Raw genomic sequence first — 9,823 nt, 5'->3', positions numbered from 1 at the left:
TGACATACCATGGATCTACAAATATACAGTACTGTTTAAGAGTACAACGCCTGTCACATAGACCCTGGCGTTGTATTAAGAGACAGAGTTTCTAAGAAGAGATATACATTTGAGGGGGAAGAAACTGTACATTGGAGGAGGTTGGGTAGGTGGGGTGGGGGAAAACTGTACATTGGAGGGGGTTGGGTTTGGACATTTACAGGGGCCAGTTTCGAATTGCAGCCTCCCATAGGTGCTCTTTGAGAGCGGTTTTGAAGGTGGGTAGTGATTCACATTCCTTTACAGCTGTTTGAGCCGAATCTGGGTTGAACCTATTTTGTGGAACTCCCTCTGGTCATGTAACCCATGTGGGAAGATACCGATGTACATGTCGAAATACTTCCCAAAGGTCAGTGAATTCCACGGCACCAGAGGGAGTTCCACAAATCATGTTCAATCCAGATTCGGCTCAAACAAGTGACTAAACACGTTTTGCAATTATGCCACAACAATGTGTAACGCCCTACCCACAGCCGTAAAAGAATGTGAATCCCTACCCTCCTTCAAAACCGCTCTCAAAGAGCACCTACGGGAGGCTGCAATTAGAAACTGGCCCGGTAAATGTCCAAACCCCCCACCCACCCAATGTACAGTTTCTTTCTGCATCCCCTTAACAATTGTGTGTATTGAGCCATACTGTATTTTCTTTTTTTTTATCCACTTTTTCTGGCCCAAGCCGGAGGCAACGCCGATAGCCGGAGTCGAACCCGTGTCTCTTGCGTTGGTGACGAGCGCACTGTCCGCTGCGCCACCCAGCCGCCCCTGAGCCATACTGTATTGTACCCATTCTGCAATCTGTTAATACAATTTTCAATCAATCAATCAATCAATTCAATGTACATGGGTATCTTAGTGGTGTAGTCGTGTATCTTGTAGACCAGGCCCATTGCAAGTTGCTACTCTAAGCCATCCTAGGTTGTCAAAATGGGCAGGGGTGAGGTGGGTTCTAGGAGTAAGGTCAAGCAGTAGTCTGATCAGTTTGTTTTGTGATGTTTGTAGTCTTGTTTTTAGGGCCTTTGAGGTTCTTTGGTACCATGAGGTGCAAGCATAGTCGTAGTACCCTTGAATGAGTGCTCCTGTTAGACTCGAGTCTTCAGGGTATTCTTGTTTACCAGAGAGGAGATCCGGTACAAGAATTTTGTTTGTTGGCTGACTTTTTTGATTACATTGGTTGCCATTTTGTCACAGGAAAGATTTGCCTCTAGGATGGAACCCAGGGCCCTCATTTATCAACGTTGCGTACGCACAGATATGTGCATAACCCGTGCGTACGATCATTTCTAAGCAAAGTGTGTGACTTATCAATTTGAACGTGTGCTTGTATGACCGGTGTGATCTTACTGCGTTGTGTATTTTCGATTCGACCCCTGTTAAGGGATTGCCCTGAGTGGGAGTTGAACCCCGGTCTCTCTGCACCGGGGCCGACATCACAAACCGCTGCGCCAAGAAAGGATATCCCTCCTAAGCGCTCAGTTTGTATGCCTCTGGGGAGTGAGTTTACTTGCAGTACCGCTTAACGTCCACAGCCACTTCACGACTTGTACCTCGTGACTGTGGATAGACTGCGGTACCTCCATTACACTTGACTTTGTGCGTATATTTACGCTCAGCTCAGGGCATGCGTAGTTGCGTACCTGGCACCCGGTGATAGAATATGGAGACTGCAGACGGACGGCATATGCTCTCATCAGTTTCATGCATTAGTTTCATGCATTAGTTTCAACGCGGAAATAAGCTAATTTCATCTTTCCTTGTGACAATATTGTCACCCACTGTAACAGAGAAGCCATTGGCCTTGCTGGGTTTGTTATTTGATCCAAAGAGAATGGACTCTGTTTTACCCAGGTGTAATGATAGTTTGTTATCAGCGAGCCAGATGCAGATTCTGCCGAGTTCAGTACGGCTCAATACATACAATAATAATAATAATAGTAGATTGAATTTGTAATGCACTTTTTGTTCGCTGGGGTCCCAAAGTGCTACACTACAGGGTTAAAACATAGTTAAAAAAATAAAATAGTTATTAGTAAAACAAATAAAATACAGAATAAAAATAAGATAAAACTAGAACATAGTTAATTAGAAACATAGTATAAACAGAAAATTAAAAAAACAACAGCACAAGAAAATAAAAAGCTAACAGTCAAAGGCTTTTTTGAACAGGTAGGTTTTCAGGCCTGCTTTAAAAGAGTCCAGGCTCTGTGGTGCCCTCAGCTGGATGGGGAGGCTGTTCCACAGGCGTGGTGCAGCCGTGCAGAAGGCTCGGTCACCCATGGTGCAGAGCCGGGTATTGGGGACCTGAAGGAGCAGGCTACCTGCGGATCTGAGGGTGCGGGTGGAGGATTGTGGAGTGATGAGTTCCTGAAGGTAGAGGGGTGCGTGTCCGTTTATGCAGTTATGGGTGAGCATCAGGATTTTGTAATTGATCCAGGATGAGACGGGGAGCCAGTGTAGTGAGTGGAGGATGGGGGTTATGTGATCGTGTTTATGGACTCTCATCAGGATCCTGGCAGCGCTGTTCTGGATGTTCCCCCCCCCCCCCCCTCCCCCTTCTCTCTGAGTGCCCGTCTCCTGGCGCTGACTAAGGTGATGGATGCCTCGGGGTCTTGGCCAAGATTGTAGTGACTGCTCTACATGCACCTCCGAGGCCTTGGATCAGTTATTCACCGCCGTCTGTCCGTGGTCCTGTCAACTGATTAACAGTATTAACAGACTGTTAACAGATTAACAGTCAACGCGGTTTCATTGCTGGGTTAAGTACTTCTATTCTATTCACATAATACGCCTACTTCATATATCTACTCCATTCACATATATGCCTACCACTTGTATCTATTGCTATGTCCGCCTACTACAATCTCATGAGCTGTCTAACGCCTGTCCCGTCTCCCTGTCTCCCTATGACTTGCTGTCCTGGAGTGTTGACCGGAGTGTTGGACGTCCCGTGACGAAGGCCGGGAGGTTGCGACCCCCTCTGCATGCCCCCCTGTCTCCGGAGGTCTCGTAGTGGTGACCGGAGTGCCGGATGTCCCGCGATGATGTCGGGGAGTTCGCGACCCTCTCTGCGCCGCCCCTATCTCCCTGTCTCCGGCTGTCCCTGAGCAACAACCGGAGTGTTCAATGTCCCTTGACTAAGACGGGGAGGACGTGACCCTCTTTGCGCCGCCCCTGTGCCTCAAATAGATTCGCTATCAGCTCTATCTTTAATCTTTCAAAATGTTCAGTTGCTATCGCTATTAGCTCTATCTTTAATTTTTCAAAATGTACAGTTGCTATTGCATGCACTCATCTGTGTTCCACTACACACATGAGTGCATGCTTACCAACTGTCCGTCTGCAACACTACTATCACCAACATCTAAGAAGGGAGATCCCCCCTTGAATGGCCCTTCTAAGGTTTCTCTCCTCCACACTGCCTGTGGAGCTTTTTTCCCTATTGTTAGGTTTTAGTGAGTTTTTCCTTACCTTCGCGTGGGGTATGTCTGGGAGTGCTTGCATTCTTTCATTTATTTGCATTCATCTAAAAATGTTTGGACCTTATGGTGTTCTTGTTCTGTTCTTGACTTATTGTTATGTTTTCTTCTTGACTTGTTTAAAGAAGATCTGTACGGCCCATGGGGACATTAACGTGTGTTGTCGGGCCCTATAAATAAATTTGATTTGATTTGATTTGATTTATGTATTGCAGCTTTTGGATGCTCTTGCCAGGAATCCCGATGAAGAGTCTGTTACAGTATAGTCCAGTCTTGATGAGATAAAGGCATGGACAAGCTTCTCTGCATCTGACAGGGTTAGAGTGGGACGGAGTTTTGATATATTTTTTAGGTGATAGAATGAGGTCTTGCAGAGGTGTTTTATGTGGATGTTGAAGGTCAGGGTGGGGTCAAATCGAACCCCCAGATTTGTGACTGAGGGGGAGAGGGGGATTACCTGGCCGTCAAAGGTGAGATGTGATACCATTGCTGCACGAATCCGCTTCAAGGCCCTCGACCTAGCATACCGTGCGGCAAAGGGAACCGCTCCCGCCTACCTCCGGTCAATGGTCTCTAACTACACACCCTCAAGACCCCTACGCTCTGCATCTTCTGGCCGCCTCAGACCTACTCCTATCCAAGCTCCGGGAGGGTCATCAAAGAGAAGTCGCCTATTCTCAGTCCTTGCCCCACAATGGTGGAATGAACTACCCACCCCAGTTAGGACAGCCGAATCACGTCCAATCTTTCGCCGTCGACTAAAGACGCACTTCTTCAACCATTATCTGAATTAAAAAAAAAAATAAAATCTAACCCTAACTAACCGTACTGTCATGCACTTAGTCCTAATAAACTAACCTACACTGTAGCACTCAACACTTTGATGAACATTGTTGCTCAGCTGATAGAGTTGTGCCCTTCCTGATGGCTTGTCGTACAGAACTTGTAAGTCGCTTTGGATAAAAGCGTCAGCTAAATGACTAAATGTAAATGTAATGTAATGATATGGATGAAGTGCCTTGGTTTTTTTGCTGTTTAGTTGGAGGAAGTTGCTGTTCATCCATGCCTTTATCTCCCCAAGACAGGTGGTGAGGCATGACAGAGCTGCATAGGGGTTTGGGGCCGTTTTTATGTAGAGTTGTGTGTCATCGTCGGCATAACAGTGGAAGGACATTCCATGTCTGCCGATGACACGACCGAGGGGGAGCATGTAGGTGATGAATAGGATGGGACCAAGAACCGACCCCTGCGGAACACCACAGGTGACATCGAGCAGCCTGGACTTGTGTCCTCCCAGTGAGACATATTCAGTCCTGCCTAAGAGGTAGGACTGGAACCACTGTAGTGCATGGTCCGACAGTCCAACAGTGTTGTGGAGGCGCTCCAGGAGGATGGTGTGGTCCACAGTCTCAAACGCCGCTGTCAGATCGAGGAGGATGAGGAGTGATGGTGATCCTGCGTCAGCGGTCATTAGAAGGTCATTCGTCACCCTGAGCAGAGCTGTTTCCGTGCTGTGGGATGAGCGAAAGCCTGACTGGAACTTCTCGAACAGGGTGTTATTTTTAAGGTGGTCCTGGAGCTGGGAGGCAACTATCATTTCCAAAACCCTGGATAGGAAGGCAATTGTTAAGAGGATGCAGACCAGAAAAAGTCTTTCGTCGTGTTTACATCAGGGTCCCCCATTTTCAATTCATAAAGACACCACTATACCTCGATTGTCTCGTAGGGCCCCTCATAACCTGTCAGTAGCTTTTATATACGTACTGTAGTTCTGTGGTCAGTAGGTTAGCGATCACTCACTAACTGATGACGGGTCCCTCCTAACCTGACAGTAGGCTACTACACCTTTATATAAAGTTATGGACAACTTTATTGCAAGAAAATAGCATCAATGCCAGAGTAAACTACAATTAAAGGGAAAATCGACAACCTAACCTATACTGACCATATAATCCAACTCCTGTGAGAGTATTCCATTGTGTTATTATTAGGTGCTTCTTCTTTTGATTGACAGCAAACTATGCACCGTCAATTATTTCATTCATGTCTACCTTCTCTGTCGCCACCGATCCTCGTCACTGACGTGGCTGCTCATTTACATAATACTCAGCATTCCATTCTACCCACTCGGCAGTCCTTTCAGAAGGGGTAGGATAAGCTATTGTATAACAATCTCAGCTATCAGTGACAAGGAAACTCTTTCTCTCACTGCTCAGTCTGAACCAAGACCGTGACCAGACTGAGAACTGTACTTGTGTTACCTTATAAGCAATAACATTTCATTGTAAATTAGAACTGGCAGTGTGATTACATGGGTGGGGCTCTGGACTCTTGATTGGAAGATGACTGGTTTGAGCTTGTCAAGGCCATGTGGTCCTGCCGGGCATCTCGACTTAGCAGTAACAATGCCACTGTGATGGGGGACAATGTACAGTCGGAATGTGAGTGCTGTCCTTCCAATTAGATGTTAAAGGTGCTATAGATAAAACAAATTACTTGTAGAGTAATCGTTTTAAAATAAATGATACATCCACAAAGCTTTTAGAAAGGCGTGGAATAAAAGTATTGCTTTACTCCCCCCCCCCCCAAAATATAAATGATTGAATTTATCATAAAAGAAAATGTGCCGGTCCAAATTGAATGTTGTTGTTTACATGTTGCAGCAGGCATGAATCCACTCTCTACTTCCCATTTCCCCACGTGGAATACACCTGATTGGATAAATTATGTGCCGTTTCTTTAGTTCAACAACCAATGGCTGAATGTTACCTATAGCACCTTTAAACTGAGTTGTTGTTAAAGAACCCAGGGTGCCTAAACTGCCTACCACAAAGAGTAGGGGATTCCTAAACAGTCTGTGCCAAATTCCAAATCATAATTAACCAATCCTGAACCACCCTCCGTTGCAGGAATTACAAGTCTGGCGGCTAAGGGTATAAGTGGTATTGTTCGTCTAGCACTACCGAATTTGAGAGCTTCACTTTGAGTGCATAGTAGTATAGACATATGAATGAATGAATGAAAACATTATTTAACGGATTGCAGAATGGGTACAATACAGTACGGCTCGATACACACAATTGTTAAGGGGATGCAGACCAGAGAAAGACGTTTGTCTTGTTTACATCAGGGTCCCCCATTTTCAATTCATAGTGACATTTATGACATACACAACATACATGACATCATGACATTTATGGCATAGGGACATACATGACATACAGGTATTTAGTACTGTTACATTTGTGACATATACAATATGCAAATATACAGTACTGTTGTTACCCATAGATCCTGACAGAGTATATACATATGATGGGGAGGGGACTGTACATTAGGAGGGGGTGGGTGGGTGGGAGAGAAATATACATACAGTGGGGAGAGAATATATACATGCGGTGGGGAGGAGACTGTACATTAGGAGGGGGTGGGTGGGTGGGAGAGAAATATACATACGGTGGGGAGAGAATATATACATGCGGTGGGGAGGAGACTGTCTATTAGGAGGGGGTGGGGGTGGGGGGTTTTGGACATTTACGGTGGCCAGTTTCGAATTGCAGCCTCCCGTATAGGTGCTCTTTAAGAGCGGTTTTGAATGTGGGTAGGGATTCACATTCCTTTACAGCTGTGGGTAGGGCGTTCCACATTGATGTGGCATAATTGCGAAACGTGTTTAGTCCCTTGTTTGAGCCGAATCTGGGTTTAACATGATTTGTTGAGCTTCCTCTGGTGTTGTGGTTGTGGTATTCACTGACCTTTGGGAATGGGACATTTTTATTAACAGATTGCAGAATGGGTACAATACAATACAGCTCAATACACACAATTGTTAAGGGGATGCAGACCAGAGTGTGAAGATGGGGTTCTTGCGGAGCCCAATAGCAAAACACAGGAGGAGAGAGAATGGAGCGGTTTAGGGTGCTTTAATTGTTCTTCCCAAGCAGATAGAAATTACATACGACAGACAGGTATGAATGTTCTTGGGGTTAGTACAGGTGCACTCCTTGTGCAGTACGGGAGAATGTTCTTTCTATCAGGTGCACTCCTTGTGCAGTACGGGAGAATGTAGACACCGGCTGTGTCAGGGGTGAGAGCAGGAACTCCGTACGGGAGAATGTAGACACCGGCTGTGTCGGGGGTGAGAGCAAGAACTCCGTAGACAAGCTCCAGGGGGGTCCAGACGGGCTCACTGGAACGGAGGTCCTTGGGCACAAGAGAAGGTAGGTTAGAACAGGGAATAATAATGTGAGAGTGTCTAGCAGGTCTTCGGACTGAAGGGTCGTACCTAGGTAGGCAGTTTAACACTGCGACAAGGGACGACAGGATCCGCCAGGTGATATAGGAGCTGCCTGATGAGGGAATCCCTCACAGCCGAGCTGATTGAAGTTCATCTGGCAAAGTGGGAACGCTCCAGCAGGAAGCTGCCCATATATGGGCGCGGCAGGACGAGGGCAGAGGAAGGCCCGAGCCCTGATCGTGACACAGAGAAAGACTTTCGTCTTGTTTACATCAGGGTCCCCCATTTTCAATTCATCATAGCATTTTCAATTCATCATAAAGCTCTCTGAGAAGAGGGGTGAGTGCTGTTCTGTATGAGCCTGGGTGGCGCACACCGGTAAACCAGTTACCAGTTACAAGATACACTACACCACTAAGGTACCCATGTACATGTCGAAATACTTACCAAAGGTCAGTGAATTCCACGACCACAACACCAGAGGTAGTTCCACAAATCATGTTCAACCAAGATTCGGCTCAAAGGGACTAAACACGTTTCGCAATTATGCCACAACAATGTGGAACGCCCTACCCACAGTCGTAAAAGAATGTGAATCCCTACCCACCTTCAAAACCGCTCTCAAAGAGCACCTACGGGAGGCTGCAATTCGAAACTGGCCCCGGTAAATGTCCACCCCCCCCCCCCCCAACCCCGCCCTAATGTACAGTTTCCTCCCCCTCAAATGTATATATTCTCTTTTAGAAACTCTGTCTCTTAAACAATACTGTATATTTGTATATCTTGTATGTCATGATATATATCTGTATATCTGTATGTCATGTATGTCATAGATGTCATTATGAATTGAAAATGTAAACAAGATGAAAGTCTTTCTCTGGTCTGCATCCCCTTAACAATTGTGTGTATTGAGCCGTACTTATTGTACCCATTCTGCAATCTGTTAATAACGTTTTCAATCAATCACCCAAAGATTTGGTGTAGAGAGAGAAGAGGAGGGGTCCAAGGACCGAGCCCTGGGGGACACTTGGCTGTAGGGCGGGGGGGGTACCTCTCCATGATACTAGAAGCGGTTGTTGAGGAAAGATGACAGCCATACCAGTGAAGAACCCGCAACTCCATTATTATGAGAATACATTTGAATCGAATCAAATAGAATAATCAGGGGCCAAATAAGAATACTTGTTTGTTTTATACATTTCCAAACATAACAGGGCGTCTTATACGATCACATAATTTGGTAATCAAGCCATCTGTGTCACCGGTACCGTATATTTGTATGTCTTGTATGTCATAAATGTCTTGATGAATTGAAAATGGAGGACCCTTACGTAAACAAGACGAAAGTATTTTTCTGGTCTTCATCCTCTTAGCAGTTGTTTGTATTGAGCTGTACTGTATTGTACCCATTCTGCAATCTGTTAATAAAGTTTTCAATCAATAAATCAAACCGGCATTGCCGTCTGTGTTTGCTGTACACATTATGGCGCCATCTTGTGGTTAGATTAAAACACATCAATCTAGCCACAAGAACAAAAAATTCCAATAGAATTTCTAAACAAGTCATATAAAAACTAAACAATAACCTCAAGTCTTAAGTCTAGCTCTTCATTCAACATAAAAACATAATAATTTCCCTCAAGCTAAGTATAAATATAAACCTTCAAGAAGATGTGCAAATATTTATCTATTAACACATCCAGTGCCGTTCACGAGAATTCTCCTTTCTGTGGCCCAACGGTTCAGGGTCGTTATTTATTTTATTCACTATTTCCATTCATAATCCATCGAGGCAGCCTGTGTAGGCTGTCCTGAATGGGTCTGAGATCGCAAACGTCCAATACCGCCGCCTAACGCCTTGCGGCCGGTATTGCACATCCTTGGAAACTCTCTCTCTAGCTTGGTCTGTCCGTCGATCTAAAAAGTCCGGTCCAGGTCTTCCTTGTCAGCCAGGAGTAACGTTTATAACACATGGATTGGGGAGAATCGAGCACCGCCGGTTCATGTTCTTTGGTGGATTATGTTGGCAACACAATCGACATCAATACTTGGAATGGCGATCAGATAAATGGAA

Source organism: Notolepis coatsorum (assembly GCF_963971535.1).
Source record: "Notolepis coatsorum genome assembly, chromosome: 3".
Lineage (NCBI taxonomy): Eukaryota > Metazoa > Chordata > Actinopteri > Aulopiformes > Paralepididae > Notolepis > Notolepis coatsorum.
The sequence above is the reverse complement of the archived record's forward strand: the minus strand, read 5'-3'. Positions refer to the sequence as shown.